The sequence below is a fragment of the Malania oleifera genome, chromosome 11 (genome assembly GCF_029873635.1).
Source record: "Malania oleifera isolate guangnan ecotype guangnan chromosome 11, ASM2987363v1, whole genome shotgun sequence".
In the NCBI taxonomy this organism is placed as follows: domain Eukaryota; kingdom Viridiplantae; phylum Streptophyta; class Magnoliopsida; order Santalales; family Ximeniaceae; genus Malania; species Malania oleifera.
The window spans coordinates 38763061-38789825 of NC_080427.1; the positions used below are offsets into that span (position 1 = coordinate 38763061).

A 26765-nucleotide genomic window follows, 5' to 3' on the forward strand; every position below is an offset into this window, starting at 1 on the left:
CAGTTTCTTTATTTCCGTCAGTATCATTCTGTCAATCTAAGTTAGTTGCAAAAGCCTGTGAATGGCTGATGGCACATGGAATGTAGGCAGATGCATTACATTAACTCTCTGCGTGTCTCAGAGAGAAAAGCAGCTGGCCAGGCTAGAGGGGGAGTGGGTGGGGTGAGGGGATAATTGGTTCAAGGATGTCAAAATGACGAGCCAAATCATAATTGAGAAAATGACGCACCTAATTCAAATAATTCAAAGCATGATTCCCAATTGGCTTCAGTTTCACAGCTTTAAAGGGGGAGAGATTTCACATAAAAGTTAAATAAATTGCCGCTTGAAAAGCTAGATGGAGTTAATATTTAAATTTCAATGACTCAGATTCCATTTTTACCAGTAAACAACTTCATACTAAAAATTTAAAATTTGAATATTAGATTTTATATATATATATATATATATATATGAGGACTGGCCTTGGATCAAGTAAGATTGCTCTTTTGTGATTGATTTGTCATGAGTTCAAATCGAAGGAAACTACCTCTCAGCATTAAAGCAGGAGTAAGGTTGCATACACTGTGATGGCCCTTCCCCCCACCCTCACGAAGCGGGGGAGCCTTGTGGCTCGGGGAGACTCTTATATATATATATATATGTGTGTGTGTGTGTGTGTATTTTTATATGCTTTTCTATAATTTAGAAAATATATATCTTATTTGAGAACAAATCACATATTCTATTTTCTGGACAATAATTTTCTAGAAATAATTGAAGACTGAAGAGGCATATTTTGCATTTTTTTTTTTTTGTTGTTTTTTTTTTTTTTTTTTTTTTAGAAAAAAAAAAAAAAATATAAACATCTGAAGATCCAAATATCAATATTTAGAATCAACTCAGAATGTGGTCAGATACTTCTAATCTTCCCCCACTTTCAGTGGGGGCGGGACGTCTCACACGGGGCTTTGCGCCAAAGCCCCAGTGATGGTGCTGGTAAGATGACTTACAAACATTTGCATTCTTCTTTTCCAATTTTATTGCATCTTCAAATCTTATGCTAGAATATTGGCCACATGCAATATTTTTACATATTTTTTCTTTGAACACCAAGAAAAGCATTATTTGCACGAAGGATTTGAACACCAAGTGTTGCTAACAGTTTCCTTCAGACATATATATATATGTATATATATATGTATGAATGCATGTATATATTAATATCAACTCAAGTACTCCCAGAAATTTCATAGAAAGCAGTACTATGTCGCCCTCTGTTCCCATTTGGGTCAGCACACTATTCTATTCCCCTCTATCTAGATCCTTTCAACTAAATCACACTCTTTTATGTCTATCCATTTATTTATTTATTTATTTTTCCTGTTTTTGAGACAAGCATACCTCACATTAGGTACCATGGTGCATGGTTAGTCCTATAAACATCTCTCGAATTTGATGTGTATGTCAATCATGCAACACCCCAAATCAAATTAAAAGTTCCTTGATTGTGGGGTGGCTAGGATTTTGTGGAACTTGTTTTCCAGCTTTGGTGAGAATCGTGAGATTTTGGTGGCTCTGCAGATTGTTCACGATTTTATAGTGGTGAACTTTTGTGGTTTTGGAAAGGACAGAAGTAGGACTTCTTGGAATTGTGCAGTTTTTGCTACATTGTGGACACTATAGCTTGAAGGAATGCTAGAATTTTCAAAGATCAGAAGACTTCTCTGAACTCACTTTGGAAGAAAGTCATTTATTTATTTATTTTGCTTTTTTCTCGAGCTCATTCTTTTGGGGTTTTTGAGGATCTTTCAGTCCAACGTCCATAGGTATTGGAAGGCAGTGTCGATGTAACTCTTTTTTATTTCTTTGGAGGATACCTTATCCTCCTCCCACTGTAATTTTCTTTATTCTTGCATCAATGATTTTTTCTGTTCTTTTAAAAAATTAAAAATAACTTCTAGTAAACTGAACTTGTGAAACCTCAACAGATTGGGCTCTTTTTTAGTACCTCATAGCACTCACTGTAGAGATCAACAGCAAGACCCAAACCCACCCACCTGAAAACCCACGACATAAGCTGATTTATAGGCTTCCTAGTATACAAAACTTTAAAGAGGCCAAATTCTTAAAATTGTTCTCTAGTTACGATTTCTAGGCGAAGACATGCACTAAACAAGATATTAAGCAGCACAGGCCACAGAGAAGACCAGACATTTCTTTAAACAATGTCAAAGAATAGTCACTTCCTCTGATCATAATTTTAACACGCACAGTTATTTAGAAGCCCTCGCAATGATTTTAAAATGAAAAACATAAAGCATCCTTGATCAATTCAATATAAAAAGGCTCACTGAGCTGATTTTGAAGAAATAAAACTTGACATCACTTTCAACTGATGGAGAGAAAATAATTCTTTCAAGAAATCATTCACTTATATGCATGTACATGAAACTTGCATATGGATGTATCGTGAACATATGTATGTACAGATACCAACAAGTATGCATATGTGCTGGCAACATATTTGTATATGTACACACAGATGCATGAATGTACAAGTGTTAGCAAGCTTGTAAATGTGAATTAAATACAATGAAAGTTTATGGTAGTCAAGACTAGTCTGAGCTGAAATTAAAAGACAAGAATCAATCAATAAAGGATAGAAAAATGGCAACACAATTGTTGCAAATTATCACCCATATAATCAGACACTTGAATTTATATCCTCAAAAAGCCTTAGAAAGTGAGCAGGTGCATGCCTCAATATCTCCGCAATGAAACTTGCAGGAAGCCTGAAAAAATTCAATGAATAAATAAATTTTAGAATTCACACTAGCATGGGATTTTATTCAAAAAAAGTAACCAGAACCAAAAGGTAAGCAATCAGAAGAGATACAGCCTAACACACTGACACGCTAACTTTAGAAGATATTGCATAACATTGCATCATAAATATCTAAAATATAAATACACATACAGGTACAATAGTGTTTCATATGTGCCACACACTGATGCATAACATCATCAAGGATCTGCTGCCAGAGGAAAGAGAGGGTAAGGGGAAGGGGAAGAATAAGAAGGAAGAAGAAGAGAGGAGGTAGAAGGAGATACACTAGGGAGAACAAGAACACACGTTAATCTCAATTCAAGTTCAACAATAACCACCTCTTACATGGATTTCACACACTATTTATAAGAAAGCCTTTAACACGAAATTACAACTATATCCTTTAAGCAATATGAAATTACAAACATACCCCTAAACTACACATATTACAAACACATCCTCAAATAAACATATTCCTACACTAATCAAACTAAACACCCAATATACTATTAACTAAACCCAACAATCCCTTGACCCAATTCTTCTGAATCAATCTTCAAGAAAGGTTTTCCCATGGTCACACTTCTTGTCCTACATCAAATCACCCCCAATTGGGAAAAAATTGGCCTTGAATTTTAAATCTTGGAGTAGTCAGAAGTAAGAAGCAAACTTGGACTCTTTGAAAGCGGATGCTTGAGTGATGCAAGAAATTCCTTTGGTAGCACCATAGACTTGAGAATTGGCATCAATGAATGCATTGGGAATGACAAACTCAATAACAGGAATGTTGAAAGACTTCAGATGTCTTCAAACACAAGCATTTCCTTGCTAGTAGTGTCTTCAAGTTAACTTTGACATAATCAACAATTTTTGATTCTTTGTCTTGGTTGGTTGGTAGAGTGGGCTTCAAAAATGATCTTCTTATCATAGTGAAAGAAATGTGTTCTCACATACTTGAGTCACACCCAAATCATCCAACCAAGGAGAATGAAGGGCTACATGACCAATATTCATGGGTATGATATCACACCAAGCAATATCAAAATAGTCACCCATTTGGATAGAAACAAAACATCTTTCACATACATGATAAGTAGTATTATCAGTCCATGATATCTCATAATGTTTTGGACAAGGTTCCAAATGAAGTTGCATATGAGTGACCCCATTTATAGAAACCACATTGATGGGGCATCTTCCGTCAATGATGATTTTGCAAACATTTTCTTCACACTTGAGAAAGGTTTGAAAATGCTTGAAATTGCGCCTGAAATTTGAAAGATGGTATCCCTTTTCAAGAACCATCTCTAATCCACCTTTAGTCGTGAATAGCACATGTAGAACAAAAACACAGTCACTTAGGTAATCTTTGGGAGCATTAATTTCAATGTTTGGATTTGGATTTGGATTTGTGAATTTGGATTATGAAGATTTAAAAGAAACTGAATACAATTTTGTATTGCAATTTTTCCAAATTCATTTAGATCCAAATCCAAGGCCTGAAATCCATATCCTGAAACACAGGGTTAGAAAATTCACAAAATGAAGCAATGAAACCTGATTCTTGACTCTAGCAGTAACAATTTCCAACTTCTTATATCAAATTGTGCTTGCTTGCTATGTATCAAGTTTGCATTCAAAATATCATGCTACAGATTAAAATGTCTTGGAAAAAACCCAAAATCTCGCAGTTGGACTGGACAAATTTATTGTGAAATTGGAGAATATAGGAGAGATTGGCAGTTTTCCTTACGCATGTTGCCGGCACATGGGGCGTGCGTGTCATTGGTGATGAAATAGTGCTAGTAGATTAAGGGATGGTGAGTCCAGAGGTGGTGGTGGTGGTATGAAAAGAAAATGCCACAAAGGGATTTCAAAGGGGGTCGGCAAGGAAATTTTTCAGAAGGCGCATGAAGCCACACTGCTTATCAGATGGAGAAGAAATTTTTGTGCAAGGCTTTTTGGAAGTTTTTGTTTCAAATGGTAGTGATGGTACTGCAAAATAACTCATGCAAAGTGGCATTCAAAATTTGAGGGCACAATTATAATTAGCCTAGACTAGCCATGCTATATGGATAAGAATGTTGGGCAACTAAGAAACAATATATTCAAAAAGTAAAAGTCGCTGAAATGTGAATGCTAAGGTGGATGACCAGTGTAATATTAAAGGATAAATTAAGGAATGACCATATTAGCAATAAGTTAGGCATAGCACCGATAGAAGATAAGAAATGGGAGGGGATGCTTAGATGGTTTGGGCATTTGAAATGCAAGCCAAGTAGTGCACCAATGAGGAGGAGTGAATTAGTTATTGTTAATGTTACTAGAAGAGGTAGGGGTTGACCTAAAATAACTTGGAATGAGGTAGTGATTGCAGGATTTAACAGCTCTTAAATTAGTTGAGGATAATGCCCTCAATCGTGTGAGCTAGCGAAAAAGGATTCATATAACTTACCCCACTTAATGGGACTTAAGGCTTGATGTTGTTGTTTGTTGATTGTAATTAGCTTGGAAGTTGTAGTTTCTTTCCCCCCAAAATCTAGGACTGATAATTGATGTAGGATAGGGATAGAAAGTTAGAGAGAGAGAGAGAGAGAGAGAGAGAGAGAGAATTAAGAAAGAGAAAAAGAATGAAAAAGAGAAAAGAATAAGAAGAAGAAGAGAAAAAGGCAGAAGAGAAGAAAACAGAAAAATATTTACACAGAACAAAGGAGAAAGAATAAAGGAAGAAAATTAGAAATCAGAGACTCTGAGAGAGAAGATTAGAAATCAGAGAGAGAGAGAGAGAGAGAGAGAGAGAGAGAGAGAGATAATTAGAAATAAGAGGAGAAAGGAAGAGAAGGTGAAGAGGAACATAAAGAATGCTGCTGAGCAGCAAAGAGCAGAACTGAACTGAAGAGAAGGGAAGAAGGACGAGAAGAAAGGAGGTAGAGAAAGAATGATTGGAAGGAAAATGCCGCCCCCGGGGGGGGGGGGGCGGTGCTGAAATTGGAAGAACGGAGTTGTGGTTGTGATTTGGTACCAAATGATGCAGGACACAGCTCCAAGGATATGTTGCCATGGGAGAATTTAGAAGAAACTGAGGAGAGAGGGGAAGGAGAAGGAGAATAGAGGGTGAAGAAGGAGATCAATTTGGGGGAAAGAACACATGTTAATCTCAATTCAAATTCGATCATGCAGGACAGCATCAAGGATCTGCTGCTGAGGGACAATTTAGAAGAAATTGAGGGGAGAGGGGAAGGGGGAGGAGGAGGAGGAGAAAGAAGAAAAAAGAGTGGGGGTAGACTAGGGGAGAAAACACATTAATCTCAACTCAAGTTGAACAATAACCATCTCCTAGATAGCCTTTGCACACCATTTATAAGAAAGCCTCTAACAAAAGAAATGACACATATACTAAAAATACACAAGCACTACAAACAAGCCCCCAAATACGCATAATCCTCCTATACTAGTCAAACTAAACACACAATCAACTATTAACTAAAGCCAACAATCCCTTGACCCAATTCGTCTGAATTAGTCTCCAACAAGGGTTTTCCCATGGTCCAACTTCTTGTCATGCATCACGTGCATTCAGCAGCAGACCCACATATAACCAAATGGGGCCAGATGTCCCCACTGAAATTTTAAAAATGAAAAGGACTGTTTGGTAAATTAAAGGCTTATCCTCACTAAAAACACTACTATGCCCCCACTCATGAAGGCAATAAACATGAAACACCTAGTACTTTTATGTAAAATAAATAAAATGAGGCAAATTAATTATAATGAGATGCTAGGAAGTGTTTCTTTTAGCTCATTTTAAAAGAAAAATAAGTTTATTTGAAACAATTGTAATGTGTTACATGAGTGTTAATATACATTTTAATTTCATGTAAAATATAAAATTATTTTAATTTTTATAACTAATATATTTCTTTGGCCCCCATTGGAAAAAAATTGTGTTCGTCACTCCGTGCACCAAAGTCCTGTTCAAACAACAAATATCAAAACCTACTTCATATGCAGGATCTGTGTCCCTAATGAAGATTAAAACTAACTACAAAAATGATTACACATCATGATCAAATACGTTATCTAACTAATAAACTTGTTTTATTTAATTTGGCCTTTAACATGATTTTCTTTTTCTTAATTTACAATTCAGTCAGTTTAATTTTATGACTAGGCATAACTCTGAAGTTATAAATAAGACAGTTCTACCACTTAGAATAAAATTTTGATCATCGAAGTAGTTTGACGTCATGTATTTAGAAAAAGGGAAAAAGAAAAAAGAAAGAGAAAGAAAAAAAAGCAATGTCCAGTACACAATACACAATATTCCCATCCATATCAAGGATGTGGGAAGGAAATGATGTATATGTTATACAGCCTTGCCCCATATTTAGTGAGGCTATTTCCTTTACTTGAACCTATGACCTTTAGGTTTGGGTGCAATGCCCTTACCATTGGGTCAAGGCCTATTGACCCACAAATCATATGTAGTTGGTAAATGTATTTCACAAATGCAAGATAGTTCTTCTAGCAAGTAATAAAGCTATCATTCACCATGCTTTCTCTAAATTTGAACATGTCTTAATACCTCGGGGAGGCTTGTGGGCAGGAATGGAATATATTAATGCCTCGTGATTTATGCAATAAGTTGAATAAAAAAATGCAAAATGCAACACCCAATGCACAAACTCCGATGCTATCAGGGGGCTGGGAGGGCATGATGTATGTAGCCTTACCTTGACAACGGGAGAAGGTGTTTTTGTGACTTGAACCTGTGAACTTCAGGTTCAAGTGTAACACACTTATCATTGGGTCAAGAAGTTGAATGATACATAAATACATGCATATGTACACACGCAAGCACACACACACATATATACATGAGGCACAAGCACATACATTCACATGTATGTTAGCTAAAATAACACAATTTAATTTTAAAACAGCATAACCTTCTTACTTTAACTCATTAGATTGAGTAGCAAGTTCTTTCACATGACATTCATATTTTGAATGGAAGAAGAAGGCATCATACTATATCACTTAGAAAAGTAAAATCAAATCTATATTTTGGTCCAACTACTTTCCTTTATATTCATAGGATCCACACTTTGTTTTTCCATATTATAGATCCATGTAGTTATGTCAAGAATCTTCAGATCTAACACAAAAATTGCAAACATTATGAAGTATTGATTACAATTATTTCATGAGCAATGCAATAATAATCCATTTCTTTACTTACAAATGTGGCATTCTATCATGGATTGCAAATTTCTTAAGGTCAGGATTTTTAATAAAAATTGAAGTTTAATAAATAATGTGAAATAACACATCAACAGCCATATTAGTGAGTACGAGTTTTGAGTGGGAATTTAGAGTATAAGTAGCATTTTCCTTTATTCTTTGTTATCTTTTGGTCATTGAAAACCATCAATACTCTTAATTCTTATTGGATGACTAAGAAACACTTTAAAATGGGAAAAAGGAAAAACATTATAAGTTATAACGAAAAGAGAACCCCTACTACAACCATGAAAAAGAGATCCCTAGATTTCACATCTAATTGGATCCCTAGAATATAATAATCTACCTCGTGAAAATTATTACAAACCAACACTTTGGATTCACATTTCACTTGACCATCAGTTCTATTATTTCGCTGCCATTTTTTTCCCCTGATAACATATTAGCTCTTTAAAAGGTTCAAAACATGATTTAATAGGGCTATCTTTTGTATCTAATTTTTTTATTTTTTTGCCAACTTCTTAGAGATTTGACTGCCAACAAATGACATTATAAACTTTCTGAATCGACACAATCTGAACCCCAAAGTCTCCTGACTCAGCTAGTCACTAATTAAATTTAGGGCAAAATATATTGACTTCTACAGAATTTTGTTAAGGCAGCAGAAACTTCCAGACATGTTAAAAATTCCACTAGCCTCCTCTATCAGTGATATCCAAAAAATGGTGTGTGCTTAGATTTTGTTTTTTGCCATTGTACCCTTATACAAAATAAAGCTCTGACAAGATCCTTTTTAGACTGAGACATTTATCAAGTAATTATAGAAAACGACATTTTTTATTCACCCGTGCGATTCCATTATCAAGAGACGCTGCTGGCTACCCAAAATTATACCAATTGCCCTTTCACCATTTCACTGCGAAACACTTGCAAGCAAAGAGAACGGCATTATCACTTCTGACTGGCCATTGCAGCTACAATCATTAACTGTGGTACCCCATGCCCAACATGGAAAAGGAGACAGGGCTTCAAGATGAACGAACATAGAGGGATCAAAGAGAGAACAGAGGTCAACTAGTTTAATTTCATTTCAGGATTGGTGAAACCCAAGGATGTGAGAGTACTGGTGATGCAGGCTAGCATGGGTTATGGGTTTGTAAACCAAGATGCCAACTTGATCTAGACAATCAACATCCATCGATTTATCATGATGACGTAGACTTTGAAGAATCTCACACTGAGGATAACTAGGAAATTGCTTAAGCCTAGCTCTACCCCTTCTGTGGGTGCTCAGGCGACCTCCTAAGGCTTGAGTTGACATCACTCTTCTACAGGAACTGCAACAACCATGGACACATTTTGGGCATTCTGCTCATGCCATGAAGGAACAACAACAAAAACTTAAGTCCCATTAACTGGTCTGCTACAAGATTTCTGTTTTTCCAATTCACCCAATCGAGAGCATTTTCCTCTACTAGATTAAGGGCTATTAAATCTTTCCTTACTACTTCATTCCAAGTTCTTTTAGGCCTAACCCTATCCCTCTTCATGCCAGAAACAATAACTACTCACTCCTCATAGGTGTTGTACTAGGTCTTTATTTCAAATGACCAACCATCTAAGTTGCCCCTCCCTTATCTTGTCTTCGACTGGTGCTATGCCTAAATTATTGCATATGTGCTCATTTGTTAGTTTATCTTTTAATGTTATATTACTCATCCACCTTAACATTTGCATTTCGGCAACTTCTACTTTTCGTACTTGTTTTTTAATTACCCAACATTTGGAACCATAAAGCATAGTCGACCTTATAGCCGTCTTCTAAAACTTACCTTTTAATTTTAAGGGTATTCTACAATCACATAATACGCTTGACACACTCCTCCATTTTACCCAACTTTCTAAATTTTATGTATTACATCTTCTTCAATTTTCTCTTCTGCTTGCATAATAGATCCAAGATTTTGAAATTTATAAGTGCTAATAATTTCTTGATTATAAAAGTTTAATCTTCTCTCCACTACTCCTTACATTATTGAAATTACTTTTCACATATTCTGTCTTATTCCTACTTATCCTAGAACCTTTGGACTCTAATGCAGTTCTCCAAAGTTCTAACTTAGATTTAACTCCATTCCTATTTCCATCAATCAACACAATATCATTTGCAAACAACATACACTAAGGGATCTCATTTGGGATATTCCTAATAAGTTCATCAATCACTAAAGTAAAAAGATAAGTATAAGGATAATAAATGGTACTAAAAACTAAATGTGAAGTGAGATTTGTGGAATTTCTTAAATGTGAGGGAGGCCACATCTTTTTGTCAAAACTTAAGGGAGGTCAATATTTTGGCCTTAAAACACAATCCATTGCTGCATTAAAAACAGGGTTTTTCCAATAATGATGTTAATTTTTGACAAAACCATTTACTACTTAGTATCCTTGTTAGTGCAGGGATCAATTCGATATCAGCCCACAATCATGACCAGCTCACATTCAATCCCAAAACAACTGCATGCTAATATATAGTCTGCCTGATCTAGCTTTGGCACATTTGTAACATAAAAAATGCCCTTATAAAAAAATTGCTTGGGTTCTAATTATGAAACAAAATCATCCCCCTGCCTCCTATCCACCAAAAACTCATCTCAAAAATTTTTGACAACTCCAGCTAGGAAATATCCAGGCAACATAGTGATCCTGCTTGGAGCAAACCACCATTGATAAAAGAAGCAATGTGTCTAGCCAGAGACGGATTTGCAACGATCTTACTCTCAGTCTCACCCAGGGTCTTCAATCTCAATTTCGACTACAATTTCAAGGCTTTTAAAGCATGAAAATCTCAATGGAGATTTTTTTATGTTAAACTCAATTTTGATGATTTTAAGAAATGAAGAAAATTTGTAGTAAAGCATGGATTTTTTATGTAACTTTAGATATTATCAATAGACATGATAATGCAAGATTCAGAACTTAAATATTATAAATAAATACATCAAGGACAAGTATGTGGGGATAAGGTGCAATAAATGTAATATAATAATCACATTAAACATATCCAAAACGAGATCCCATGGTATTTATTGTTTGCAAATGATATTATTTTGTTTGATGAAAGTACGAGTGGGTTAGAATCTAATTTAAAACTTCAGAGAACTGCTTTAGAGTATAAAGGCTTTAGCATGAGTAGAAACAAGACAGAATATATGAACTGTAAATTCAGCCATGTAAGGAGGAGTACCAAAGATAAAATTAAACTTGAAAATCAAGAAATCAATGGTGCTAATAGATTTTGATATCTTGGATATATATATATACATATATATATATTAAATAGTAAACAAAGAATTTCATTAATAGATTAAGAATATACAGCCAAGAGAATAACATATCTCTTTAACAGAGCCTGGGAAAATCCAGATAAAAAACAAAGAAAAGAACCAAAAAACTAAAAAAAAAAGACAAAATAAAACCTACACAAACTAACAATCCAACACATAACGTCAATCGTGCTGAATATCAGAAAAGCTCACCCCCTTAATATTCACCTGCCCCACAAACCAAAGAGAAGCCAAATAATGTATCTTTTCCCAAACTAGCAAAAGCAACGATTTCTTCCCTAGAAAAATACACGCATTATGCTCCATCCACAAACCCCAAAATACTGCCAAAAAAAAAAGGCACATTTCCAGAGCTCTATCCTTCCTTTCTCCTTCCAAAACCAACATAAGAAACTGCCAAAAAGTCCTCCACTGCCTTTTAACTCACCCAACATTCGCCTAAACTACCAAATAGCTAATTCGCCACCCTCCAAGCATAATCACAATGCATAAACAAAAGCAATGCAAATTTTGAACAGTTAAAACAAAGCACACAGACGGCTGGAGATAGAGCCTTTAAAGGCCTTATTGGTATTAATTCTATCAAGGGCAACCAACTAGATAAAAGCCTAGATATCTTTGATCTATTATGCAAGTGAAGGGAGAAATTGAAGAGGATCTTGTACATAGGATTAAAGTAGGGTGGATAAAATGGAGTGCTTTGGGTGTGTTATGCGATCATAGAATACCATTTAAACAAAAAGGAAACTTCTATAGGACAGCGATAACACCAGGAATGCCATATGGATCAGAATTCTGCGCAACTAAGAAACAACATATCCAAAAAGTAAAAGTAACCGAAATGTACATGCGAAGGTGGGTGAGTATTAAATTAAAGGATAAATGTAGGAATGAATATATCCACTGTAAGTTCGGCATAACAAGGGTTGAAGATAAGATAAGGGAGGGACTACTTACATGGTTTGGGCATTTGAAATGTAGGCCAAGTATTGCATTGGTGAGGAGCAAACTAGTTATTGTTAATGGTACTAGAACAGGGAGAGGTAGACCTAAACAACTTGGAATGAGGTTGTGAGGAAAGACTTAACAGCTCTTACGTTAATCGACTAAATACTCTTGATTGAGTGAATTGGCTTATGAGGAGTCATATAGCCAACCCCACTTAGTGGGACTTGAGCTTGTTATTGTTGCTGTTGTAATATAAATCAAATTCATAATTCAGTTAAATATTATTTATTATACAAATACAGATAACTTATACATAACAGGTCAAATAAAATATTGTAGCTAATATCTAAGTTTAGTATTTTTTTTTTTTTTCATATAATTTCAAAACTCTGAAAGCTATAATTCATATCCTTCCTATAAGAAATCTCAATTTGAATTTCAAGGAAATTTCATTTTATTGTTAAAATTTTGACAAATGTTGCTGAAATTTCAATTTCTATACATTTCGGATGATTTATCCAAATTTGGACAGAAATTTTGTAAAATAGAAATTGACTACCCTTTCTATTTCAAGGGAAATGGAAGTAAAAAGTTTCGGCAGAAATTTCAACAATTTCATGGAAATTTAAGACCATGGTCTCTCCAGAAATCCCTAGACTGGTGAAACCATAACTATGATCTTGCTTTAATATGCTTCAAACCTCATCATTACAATCTTCATGGTGTCATAATAGTCAAAATGCCCAAGCCTTTCCCCTACCATTGTACCCGAACCTATAAATGCAGACAGTTCAGAAATGCTAGGGTGCCTACAACACAATAAGCAGAAAGAAAATAAGCAGAGAGAAAGAACCAGAAGTGAGAAAGGAGGGATCTGAGAGAGATGGAAAGGAATAAGCAGCATAGTGTTCCCCATATATCTGATTTTAATTATAATAATTCCTAAATTACAGAAACATCACTCCTAATCCTAACAATTTCAATAAACTACTCACCCTAATCAGGTGCAAAGATAACACATGCTCAGCTTGGGTAAAAATGAAATTTCACAACAGCACTCATTTGATCAATATGTCAAAAACTACTCACCCAGGGACCAAGGCATGCAATCATGCACTCGGAAATCTCCTTCATACAATTTTTTTGGGAAAAAGTGAGATGGCTTTTGATTTTATTATCAAAATATTGTCTCAAAGGCTTCCTATTGTCAATGCCCTGAATTGTCTACCACAAACCATTTTTCTTCATAGGTCAGGTGAATAAATTTCCTACAACAAAATCAGAATAACCTGAAGCAGATCTTGGTACTGGATCAGTTGGGAATCAAACAAGAACAAAAGTAAAGAAGAAAAGTTAAAAGTTTGGATAATACAAAAAATCAATGCCTTAGAGATAGAGATCAAGAAGATAGTTCATCATCGATCACTCAATGAAATCCACCAAAGAGATACAGAACCAGAGGGAAGCCAAAAGCTACAATTTCATTCAAAATAACATTTTGATTCTCTTGATTACAACAATGGGAATTATATATATATATATATATATATGTATGTATGTATGTATATATAATTTTGGCAAGCAATGAAAATGTGGAAAATAAATTTTTCCAAGTTAAAAAATGACTACTATACTTACAAAGACTCTTTTGACCACAAATTAAATGCTAGCATACTAAAAATTGCACTCCAATTGATGCTTCGGGAATTGAAATCATTAAGTTGTTAAATGACATCTCATTTGATGATTAAAATGAGGGAACCACACCAAGTCTGATTGGACTCAGAATTATCCTATTGGATTCCACAAAGCATTGGACTTAGGATTCAGTAGGGCCGGGATTTTGAGCTTTTATTTTATAACTCCTGCATCAATCTTCCTCAATTGAGGAGAACTTGCCCTCAAGTCCTTGTGGTCTTCATCTCGATGATAAAGAGACAAATCTTGAATAATGAAAATAACAAAAACACCATTTTGTATGCATTTTGTCCAGTATGCTCAAGTATTTTGAAAAGGAAACCAGAGCTAGGCAAAAGCTCGGAATGCCTTTTGCCTAAAAATAATTTCCTTCTCAAATACATTCAAACAAAATTTCTCTCCTTGAAAGCAACTAGTTTTATGCCTAGTAGCTTGTGCACTATACTTTTCATTTTGCTTAACACTGTAATCTCAAAACTGCTCATGCACCATCTTGATGAACAGAGCATGTTCTTCAGCATCTCCACTAAATATTGCTTTATCAGGAGTGGAGTCAAACCAATGGATTCAAGCGACTGTTGAGTAATTGGGTAAAATGGAAGACCCAAACTCAATGATAGGTCTCTCCCTCTATTTATAATATATGTAAGTACAATTGGAATGACTAAAATATCCTTACTAACACACACTTATTACTAACAAAATTCTAACACATAATAATAATAATGCTAAAAGACACATTGTACACCCAACAACAACCAACCAAAGACTTATCAGGAAGAAGAGGTACCAAATCCCAAGTATCATTATCATGTAGTGCGTGCATCTCTTCAACCATTGCCATCCTCCACCCAAAATGGGATAGGGCTTTAGAAATAGATCTTGGAAGAGCAACAGAAGATAGAGTACTAAAAAAACAATAATAAGAGGGTGACAAGAAATCATAACAAACAAAATTAGAGATCAGATGTTGGATACAAGTGCAATTACGTTTTCTAACAGCTATTGGAGTATCAACATCACAAGAAATAAGATCATTCGACGAGGGAACTAAAGGCATAGTAGTAGAAGCTGGAAAAGGCACTTCCCTCTTGAGTCTCCATGTGTATACCTACAAATTGGGATGATTCAAGCGACGAGAAGGACTCAAACTGGATGAAGATGTAGGAGGATTGGGCATAGATACTAGGTTTGGCTCTGGAAGGCAAGGCAGAGGGAGTGACTCATCAAGGTCAATAGAACTCAAGGAATCAAAGTAGTATGGTGTAGACTCAAAAAAAGGTGTCATCAACAGAGAAAGAATCGATGGTATAGTAATCGATGTAAAGTAGGACTATAACATCGATATCCCTTTTGAGTATAGGAATAGCCTAGAAAAATACATTTGATAGCACAAGGATCCAACTTATCCATTCTTGGAGATAACTAATGGGCAAAGGAAACACAACCAAATATACGAGGAAGGGAGAATGAAGGAGCCTTAGGAAAAATAACTGAATATGGAATTTTACCACCAAGAACAGAGGATGGCATTTTATTGATGAGGGAGCAAGTTGTGAGCACAACATCGCTCCAAAAGACTCTAGGAACATTCACTTGATACAATAGGGTACGAGTGACTTCAAGAATGTCTATTTTTCCGCTCTGCAACTCCATTTTATTGTGGAGTGCCAGCATAAGAGGACAGATGGATCATGCCAAAGTTAGTCATATAAGCACTAAATTGGGTACTGAAGTACTTCTTAGCATTATCACTACGAAGTATTGTCAAATTAAGTCTTTATTTGGGAACAGAAAGCACAAAAGATATCAAACAACTTGGAACGATCTTTCATTAAATATAACCAAGTCATCCTACAATAATTATCAACAAATGTAACAAAGTACCAAAACCCCAACTTCGATGTCACATGACTAGGACCCCAAATATCAGAATGGACAAGCATGAAAGGACTAACCACCCATTTGTTGACCCAGGAAGCAAAGGGAACACGATGATGCTTGCCCAATTGACAAGACTCACACTCAAGATTAGACACAAAACTCAATATAGGAACTAGCTGTTTCAACTTGTCCAAGGATGGATGACCAAGACGACAATTGATTTGAAGTGGTGTAGCGGCGATTGTGCAGGCAATGGGTGGAGAAGGCAACTCAAAGTTAAAAAGTCCATGAGCCTCACATTCTGTGCCAATTTTCTTTCTTGTCTTTCGATCCTGAATAATCACGTAATCAGGAAGGAATGTGATAAAAAAATTTAGTGACTTTGTAAGCTTACTAACTAACATAAGATTGAAAGGAGATTTAGGAATGTCTAAAGCAGAAGAAAGAGAGATAGAAGGAGTAGGGTTTACTATTCCTATCCCCTTAACAACAATAGTGGACCCATCAACAAGGGTAACTTGAGGAAGATTTTTAGGATAATGGAAATCAAAAAAGAAGTTGGTTGCACCTGTTATATGGTCAGTGACAGCAGAATCAATAATCCAAGGACTGGTAGGAAGGATACCAAATGACATGTAGACTGTATGATTACCTTTCTAGGCAAAAGAAGCAATGTGATAAGATGCTTGTTGAGACAATTGATATTGTAGAAACCTGAAATACTCCTCGTCTGATATAGTTATAGTACGCAGTTCACTCAAACAAGTGACTGATGAAGGAATCATACTTTTGGGATTTGCAAACGCCATTCCAACATTCACAAACTCAAATAAATGATCATAAGATTAATTACTAGAACAATTGGAACAACCACGAACAAGGTGATGCACCATGAACAAGCCACAAATAAATCAACACAAGGCTGCCATAGCACCAAGAAACTAACACGCAGCCCCAAGAAAGCAACACTCGGCACTGGAACAATTGGAGAGGTAAACCACCGAAACTACCATGAACAAATCACCAACTACCTCAGAAGCAGCACCAAGAAAGCAACAATGCCACAGCTTTAAAAAAAAGGACAACTTATGCGCACTGCCACTGCCCCGAGAAGGTCACCAATGACCGTTACTAACACCGAACAACAACTAATGAATTACCATGAGTGCATTGTCACAACAAAGATTGGATCTTGGAGCAAAAACACATACCCAACAGCTTGATACTTTGGCATATGGAAGGAATTAGATATAAAAAGCTTCACAAAGCATCAAACAACCATTCCTTGGGTGCCACACTGCCATGGACGAGGTGAACAACTCACGGACGGATATAGCACTGCCACAGCCTCACAACTGAACATATGTATGCTGCCACGACTCCAAAAAACTCACAAAGAAGCCTTCACAAGCCTTGAACAAACATTAACGAATGCCACAGCTGCAGTCGGAAAAGGTTGAATTTTTCAGCAAAAAATAAACCTAACAGCTTGATAATATAGTCTAGAGAAGGAGTCAGAGCATAGCAGAGGAAAAAAAGAATAAGAAAAAAGTGGCCGGAAATTTACTCACACGCCAGCGTGTGGGGGGCGCAGGGGCTCCTCCGGCGATGGGGTTTTATGGGGTGAGTCATCCGCAGGGGGGTCTGTTTATGGGTGTATGGTTGGTTTTGTGAAATAATATGGGATGGAGGTGAATCTAGGAAGGACAGCCGTGGGAATGGTGTTTTCCGGCGATGGCTGAGGAGAGTAGGATTTAGTTTGATTCACGTTCGAATACCATGTTGAGTAATTGGGTAAAATGGAAGACCTAAACTCAATGATAGGTCTCGCCCTATGTTTATAATATACGTAAGTACAATTGGAATGACCACAATACCCTTACTAACACTCATGGTCTTATATTCCGTTGAAATTTCTGATTTCCGTCACCCTCGAAATCGAAATGGCAATCGATTTAAGTCTTGCATAATTTCCATTGAAATCTCAACGAATCATCCAAAATTTATTGAAATCTCAAAATTTTAATGAAACTAGTCGAAATTTTAACTATACGATGAAATTTCGTCATAATTCAAATGAGAAATTTAAGAGTGAAGTGAAATTTATATATTAATTTATTTTATTTATTTTATCAAAACATAAGATTATACAAGTGTTTTTGAAATTATATGAAAAAATAAACTTACAGTAACATTTTATTTAACCATTCATGTCTAAATTATCATTATTTGTATAAATAAATAATATTTAAATGATTTATGAATTTCATTTGTATTAACTGAATATGTTTAATGTACGTTATCTTACAAATATGTTTGATACACATACTTTTTTACAACTTTTCCACCTTATACAAAACATAAATGTATTTAATTTGTAATATATTAGTCCTAAAACTTATATTATTGTTGTTGACCTTATAGGTCATATCCCGTTTTGATTATGACCAATACTCTGGTATTTAATGGTTGATGAGTTTGTGTGTAGGACCAATCGAAAGTATCATATGGTGCACGCACATGGGCTTAAAGAAGACAAAGATCCAGAATGTTTATTCATTGTAATTTAATTAAGTTGTTATTCGGGTCTGTAATAATTAAAGCTCAATAGTCTGTAATAATTAATGCATTACATGCATAATAGGGTAAATAAGCTCAAATGACCGATGCCGGATTTTTTTTCAGTCGGCTCTTAAAGACCTTAGACTGGTCATAGGACACTATTATGCATGAAAATGTTACCTATTGCCTTAAAATTAATAATTATATGTATAAGGACAACATTATAAGTGGAATAGGACCAAAATGCCCAAGGATGGCATGTTCGGTCGACCGAACTCAGTAATACTAAGATCCTCGGTCGACCGAACCCCCACCGAGTCAACAAGTTCACCCCTCGGTCGACCAACCAGATGCATATAGCAATGCCCAAGTCGACCAAACCTTCCTGGGTAAACAAGTTGACCCCTCGGTTTACCGATTAGAATTATATGGGCAACGCCCTGGTCGACCAAACCGCCACGTAGGAAATGCCAACCGCTCGGTCGACTGAACTACCTAGTTCAAAATCATCTGGTCGACCAAACCGCATGGAATTGAAAAAATCGCCTTTGAAACCCTCAGTACAGTCGACCGAACTCTCAGTTCAAAATTCTCCCGGTCAACCAAATCCAACCACTCTGTCAACCGAACCTCAAGTTCGGTCGATCGGAGCTCTCCGGTTGGTGAATTTTACCAAGGTTAAAAACATTTTTATTTTTACTAACCTAAGTTAAACTTTTCCTAAAATGACTAATATGTCCTGAACGGTTATAATTTTGGGGAATCCTATATATACCCCCTCATTTGCAAAAATTAGTCAAGGATTAGCAATCTTAATTAGCAAAAATCCTCTAAAATTCAAAAAATTCTACTTCCATTTTTAAGCCTCCTACACTCGTTCTCACTAAATTTTATTGCTTAAATCTCTTTATAAGTGTGCTTGAGTGTTTTTCCCATAGGCTTAAGCTCTCTCTTATTCTTAATTGATTAAGATTATTTTATTTGAGAGCAAAGCTTTAAGTTTCCTTAGGAGACTTTGTTAATAAATCTTCCTTCGAAATACATAATTAAGCCTTTAAGTTTTGCATTGTCATTGCAATACTCAAGGAGTTCACATTGGATTTTGATTGCTAAAATATTTTACAAATCATTTTCAAAATATCTCTTGTGCTTATATTTGAGAAATATATATTTTGAGATATTTGCTTGAGTGCTAAAAGATCTTTGTTGCTATACTTTTGATTGAGATTATCATTTTAATACAAAAATCAAATAAATATTTTACAAACCATTGTTGAACATCTCTTGTGGTTTATTTTGATAAAAACTTTTGTTGAGATATTTGAAGTATACTTGCGATCTTTGCTAGTGCATTGTGATTGAGAATATTATTTTGACACAAAGATCCTATCACTTACACTCTCACATACTGATTGCATTATTGACATTAATTTTGAGAGTAGACACTAAGGCTACACAGAGCTTATCTCATTCGGTAGTGTATTGATTACATTAGTACATAATCTGCTTAGTTGAAAAGCATATTTGTTGTACGCAAATTTTATTGAGAAATATGTTGTATTTCAGGCATGGCCTAAGGGGGCGGTAATCCAACCCGGTAAGGATTGGTTGTAAAAGGTTGAGGTCAGCCCTGTACTAATTGACCTGATTGTTTAGGTACCGCTCCACCCGTTAAGTGAGCCTATAGTGGTAATCCTTGTGCTTGTTAGCCCAGGTGGGGACGAAGGCAATTTGCCGAACCTCGATAACATTTTTGGAGTCGTCTCCTTTACTACTTTATTGTGCATGCATGGTTAAATTTCTATTGCAATTTAAATTCCGTTGTATATTTACATTGATTTATTTTACATGCACTAAATTGACCTTAGGCTTGTGCAATACTGCTGTTCGTGGATTAACCTAGGGGATAAAATTTTTTAAATACCAATTCACCCCCCCTCTTGGGATTGCCTCAAAGCTAACAATTGTGTGTTAACCATTTCTAAAGTTTCGCAAAGAATTCTATCATTTACTACTAATTTCCGTTATTTTTTCAAATCAAAATCGAAATTGACATCGAAATCCAAATTTTCGTCGAAATTTCCGTACTTTAGAGCTTCGAAATTTAAGTCAAAATCGAAATTTAAGACCTTGCTCACACTTATTACTAACAAAACTCTTACACATATGCTAAAGACTAAATAATCATTAACAGTGATATTCACCATAAAAAACAACAAGAAAGACTATAACCAGCAGTTTGGCTAGAGGACCAATTATATATGAATTTAGAAAAAGTTAAAAGAAGATCCCACTCTATAATATTCTTTTTTACCAAACTCCTAAAAAGATTGCCCAAACTCCTCATATTGAATTGGATATTGTTAGACCAAGTAGTTAAGGGTCTTTCATTCCTACCGTGTTTTGATGATAAAACCCATTAGCTGCTCTTAAGGCTACTAACGTTTGTCTCTAAGTCATGTTCAGCTATATAGAACGGAACCTGAACCAACAAACAATCAAAGCAACCCATGCCATGACCAAAAGCACAAGCCTCTCAACGCATTCATGGACGATACACAAATATACAAAGTCATCTGAAGGATGAGTGTGAGAATAAGAGAGAGATCATCTTGTATATAGAGTAAAACTCAAAACTAAGAGCAAGAAATGGGCGTATCACACACACACAACAAAATACAAGTAAAGTTATTTTAAAGTGTGTAAAGAAACCCCCCAAATGAACAAGGACCTTCATAGAAATTAAAGAACAAGTCCTAAGTAGAAGGAACTCGTCGACGAACATAGGGCTTCGTTGAAGAGTGTAACACAAACTTCGTCGACGAACATAGGGTTCTCGTCGACGAAAATACACCGAGGGGCATCTGAATTCAGAGCCACAACTCGTCGACGAACACAGGGCGTCGTTGACGAATGGCATGAAGAACTCGTCGACGAACACAGGGTTCTCGTCGACGAAAATATACCGAAAGGCACCTGAATTCAGAACCAGCAACTCGTCGACGAACACAGGGCTTCGTCGATGAATTTACTGAAGAGCTCGCCAACGAAGTTAAGGCTTCGTCGACGAACGTTGAGTAACAACGAACATTAAATGCTGCAGAACGGCTAGTTTGACCCTTGTCTCATATTCATAAATGCCCAACGGCTCTCTAGCATTCCCCTCGCCCATTTGGTGTTTAAATAGGAGTAAATAACATTTATTCCTTACCCAAGAAAGTTGATATTGTAAGAAGATCATTCATTGGTGTTGTTATTTCTAGGGTTTGCTCATACATTCACTTGTCCTCTTCTTGCTGCTCTTAGTCTTGCTTCTACTCTATTGACAAGAGGACATTGAGTAACGATTTTGTTGTTGTAATCAGCTCAAAGGGAGTATTCAAGTTTACATTTATTTCTCTTCTACTTCTTGTAAAGAAAGACTCTTTGTGAGCTATTATTGGGTGTCTCTAAGTGAGCACCTTGTTGAAGCTCTTTGTGAGCTACTGTGTATTGGCTTCTCCGCCCAAAGGCACCTGAATTCAGAACCAGCAACTCGTCGACGAACACAGGGCTTCGTCGATGAATTTACTGAAGAGCTCGCCAACGAAGTTAAGGCTTCGTCGACGAACGTTGAGTAACAACGAACATTAAATGCTGCAGAACGGCTAGTTTGACCCTTGTCTCATATTCATAAATGCCCAACGGCTCTCTAGCATTCCCCTCGCCCATTTGGTGTTTAAATAGGAGTAAATAACATTTATTCCTTACCCAAGAAAGTTGATATTGTAAGAAGATCATTCATTGGTGTTGTTATTTCTAGGGTTTGCTCATACATTCACTTGTCCTCTTCTTGCTGCTCTTAGTCTTGCTTCTACTCTATTGACAAGAGGACATTGAGTAACGATTTTGTTGTTGTAATCAGCTCAAAGGGAGTATTCAAGTTTACATTTATTTCTCTTCTACTTCTTGTAAAGAAAGACTCTTTGTGAGCTATTATTGGGTGTCTCTAAGTGAGCACCTTGTTGAAGCTCTTTGTGAGCTACTGTGTATTGGCTTCTCCGCCCAAAGGAGGATTATAGTGGATTTTGGGAATCCTTGAGTCGGTCTCAAGGCGTGAACGTAGGCGGGGTGCCGAACCACGTAAATATCTTTGTGTTCAACTTTTCTTCTCTCATATCTCATTTATATTGTTATAGTAATTTCCTGCATCTTTACACTACAACTTTATACACTTGCTCTTGGTAAGGTTTTTGTGGTTGTAGAAAGTTAGCACATCCGTGAAGAAAGTCTATTCACCCCCCCCCCCTCTAGACATTCAACCGGGCCAACATATATTAATCCCAAGTTTCAAAATGAGTGTCCCCCAAAAAGTCGCACGCAAACTTCAAGTTTAAATTTGAAGTAATAGACTTCAGGAAGTTCATGGAGTCAAACTGCCTCACAAAACTGACAAAAGTAAAGATAAGCAACATTATGCACCTAATGTTTTGTTACAAGGGATGAAACAAGCCATTCAAAGAATGTGCCAATGATAACCAGCATGGACTTGTTCTATTGAGTTTGAGGCAACCCCACAATGAAATCCATGCTAACATCTTAAGGAGACTATGGTACTGAAGTAGGGTATACAAACATATATTCTATTAATGGATTTTTGTTCTACAAAAAATCACATAATGATCAACAAAATGCATGGCATATTTATTCATCTTAGGCGAAAAGAAAGTTTTTTGAACAAGAACAAGAGTTCTATCCCCATCAACAACATCCACCAAGACATCCTCCATGAACTTATGTAATGACAATTATGACAGCCTAACCCAAAGAACATGGTGGAACGCACAAGTCATTTAGGAAATCATTTTTCTAGAAGAAATGCCCAATTGAACCATGGAACACACTATTCAAATGGAACCAAAATCATCATCATCAAGATAAAGAGTTTTTGCCGCTTCGATTCCAACACATTAGTTTCCATGATGTTCATAAAAAAGTGTCTCCTACTCACATCAAGGTCTTATTTGACTTGGTGATAACCTTGCAAATCAATTTTATAAGATATAGCATTGCAACATGTAGATGGTCAAGAAGATCATCAAATACAATAACTAGGATCATCATTGTCGGGTCATCGTATCCAAATGGTTGAGAGAGCTCTTTGTGTCTTGGAAAGGGATGGGCTGAGAAGGCAAATTGAATGCCTCCAAGTACACTTATCATTGTGAAAATCAATGTGAATGAAAAGAATGGTTCAAAACATATATTTCTTCCAATGTGATGAAGATGATATTAATCCTTTTCACCATGCTATAGGACATGAATCAAGAAATGGTTCATCTTCTCATTATTTGGGCAGTTTGAGATGGGAAAATTGTGAGGTATCAACAATGAAGAGTAGGAAATTCAATTCCATGCGATTGTCAAAAGCCAAACACAATTATGACTCTATGTCGCAGATAATGGTGATTCTCATAGTCCAGAGCAAACTGAAAACTTAATGAAGAACTTTTCTTTTGTGACCCCTTGCAGTGGGAGTGTGGGGATAATTCATTTCTTTCTAATTCCTTTGATATTAACATCAAAGGTTACAAATGGCAGCATTCAAAAGGAAGGTTCTTACATAAGTGATTAGAATGATGCTCCTTGCTTTGCTGTATGATCCTTTCAGTTGCGATCTTGTTGTGGTTTATCAGGAAGCTTATTATTGCTGGCTACATTGACAATAGATAGGCCAATTACATAATGGACGAACTGATGAAGTAGGTAAGTTCAAATTTTCCCAACATATTTCCAAAAGAAAAGAAACTACAAAGGCGAAATTCATAGGTTAATTTCTTCGGTTTGACGCAAGAGCATCTTGAGCAAGCCCATCAAGAAAAGTTCACATTTGCAGCAATGTTAAGGGACTCCATAATATTGAGATTTATTTCATGCAACCAAGTCCAAACATGCAACTGGAGTGCCAGGAATGCAAATTACTAAAGCTCTTGGAACGATTAGCAAAGAGAATGATGATCACTTTTTATGGCAAATTCATATAAAGGACTTAAATAGAAGCACAACATGTTGTTATAAGTTTTTCTTTTAAAAGTGTCTTATACACTTTATCCTACACTTCTCTTACAAAATGACTATATACAGCTTTTTTCTTCTCTCCCATTAGATTAACCAAATAGGAAAAAATAGATTTCTTCAGATTTTTCTCTGGTTCAACCAAAAATACAAGAGAGAAACTACTTTCTCTTCTCTTCTCTTCTCTTCTCTTCTCTTCTCTCAATCTCTCCTATTAGTTTCTTTTCCTTTATCTCCACTTCTCCCCAACCAAATGCAATCTTAGTGATGAACTATTCCTGCTCTATACAGTATCTCTAAGATGATGGTTTTCCTATATCTTGGTGAGTTGACTAATCCCTTCAGTGAGTGTGGGTTTTTTTCAGGGTTTCAACTTGGTTTGATCAACTCCATATAAATAAGCCTTTTGGTTTTTTTTTTACTATTTTTGCATCTTCCCACTTGTTTGTATAGACAAGCACTTGGTAGTGGAATTGCAAGAATTATAATTTTTTGGTAAAATCACCCTAACATGACCCAAATATCATAAGCCAAAAATCAGAAATAGAGATCATGACAGATTAATTCCTCCCCCACCCAAAAAAAAAAAAAAATGGCTTTTTATTGGTTATATACACATTTTAATACTAATGTATCCAATATTTAATTATGACTACATAAAACCAACTCCACAATAATAAATTCCAAAATGCAAAATAGTCAAAATTCCAGAAAATTCTTTCAGCAAATCATTTCAATTTTGACTAGAAAATGAGCGAAACTATGCAACCTCAAACTTCAAATAGCAAAGTTTGGAACTACAGCTGAAGATTCTACAAGCCCTGGATATCTATACTATAACAAGAAAGAATAATGGAAATGTGTTGTCACAAATAGTCTAAACATTGTACTTGTACCTAATCATCAACACACTCTTGACCTGTATCCCTTCAAGCCTTATATAATATAATAGTACTGTGTGTGTTGACATCTATTGAAAAGGTATCTTTTCAATTGGGCCACCAATAAAGAATGGACATGTGTTTCACATGCAGTCTAAATAATGCACCTATTCAATTCACAATCTTTTAAGGCATCCCTTCATTGTATCCATTTAAGTATGATATAATACAAATATACAATAATTCTATCATGTACGGTGTGTTTAAAATTCATTGGATAAACATCTTGCACCTATTCTAACTATTTTTTCAACACTCTCGTCCCTTCCTTTCATTGTACCCATTTACTTTCAAGTCTAATATAATATAATTATGGTATCATTAAATGTCACGCATCTATAATGCTACAATTATTGAATGGAAATATGTCAAACATATATAGATCTGTACTCATCAGTCAAAACACGATCCAAGTAGTTATTACTCTCAATTAAAAAAAAATATATATATATATATATATATATATAAAAAAGACCTTGTTGAGACCATTATGCCTAAGCGTCAGTTATCTTTTTTAATTTGATGAGCTATGAGATATGTTTTTTTATAAAGGATTCACTCTCTCTCTTGCCTTAATGTGTCACTAATTTTGCCTTATGTTTACACTCTCTTTTAATACATGACCACTTAAAGGAAGTGGATATACTAATATGGGTCCATTCTTGCCCTGGAGACTTGTTTACATAACAAACCTCAGAATTTGGGCACTGCTTTTATTATTTCTTCATGCTTTTGAGATCCTTTTGGTTCTATTCACCTACTAGAACCATGTGTAATGGATTGTTTGATAAGTATGCATTAAGATTTTTTGAAAATATTTTATTAGTGAAAAGGTCATGGTTCGGTTTGCTTAACTGAGACGGCTCTTTAGCTGCTCCGGCAAAAATTATCCCTCTCTAATAGTATAAATATCTGAAAATCCTAATTTCTAAAAGAAGAGCAAATGCCACAACCACAAATCAGAAATAAAAATTCAGAAGATTCTAAAAACTCTAATACTAGTAAAAACTACATGCAGAAAAAAAAATAAAGAAACTGATAATGTATGAAGATGAGATCATGAGAATGATAACTGATGGCTATGGAGTAAAGAATCAAGAAAAAAAACAAAAGTCCTCTCCAACAAAAGATTACAAATCAAGGAAACGGACCTTGTTTTCATCCTCCGCCAACTGCGACTTCGTCGTTCCTCTACAGGGCGCTTCGCCTTCGGTGCTCGGTAAGCGGAAGAAGAACGGTGAGAGAATAAAACGAGAGGACGAAAATGCCCACTATCAC

The 26765-nt window shown here is 35.6% G+C and overlaps 1 long non-coding RNA gene across 1 annotated transcript; it reads right to left on the reverse strand.

The window, feature by feature from the left end:
* Positions 1 to 2341: 2341 nt before the first annotated feature.
* On the reverse strand, positions 2342 to 26765 carry LOC131167648 (uncharacterized). Its single transcript, XR_009140126.1, has 2 exons — positions 26639 to 26765; positions 2342 to 2774 (listed from the first exon to the last, which is right to left on the reverse strand). It is a non-coding gene; the product is annotated as an uncharacterized LOC131167648 (long non-coding RNA).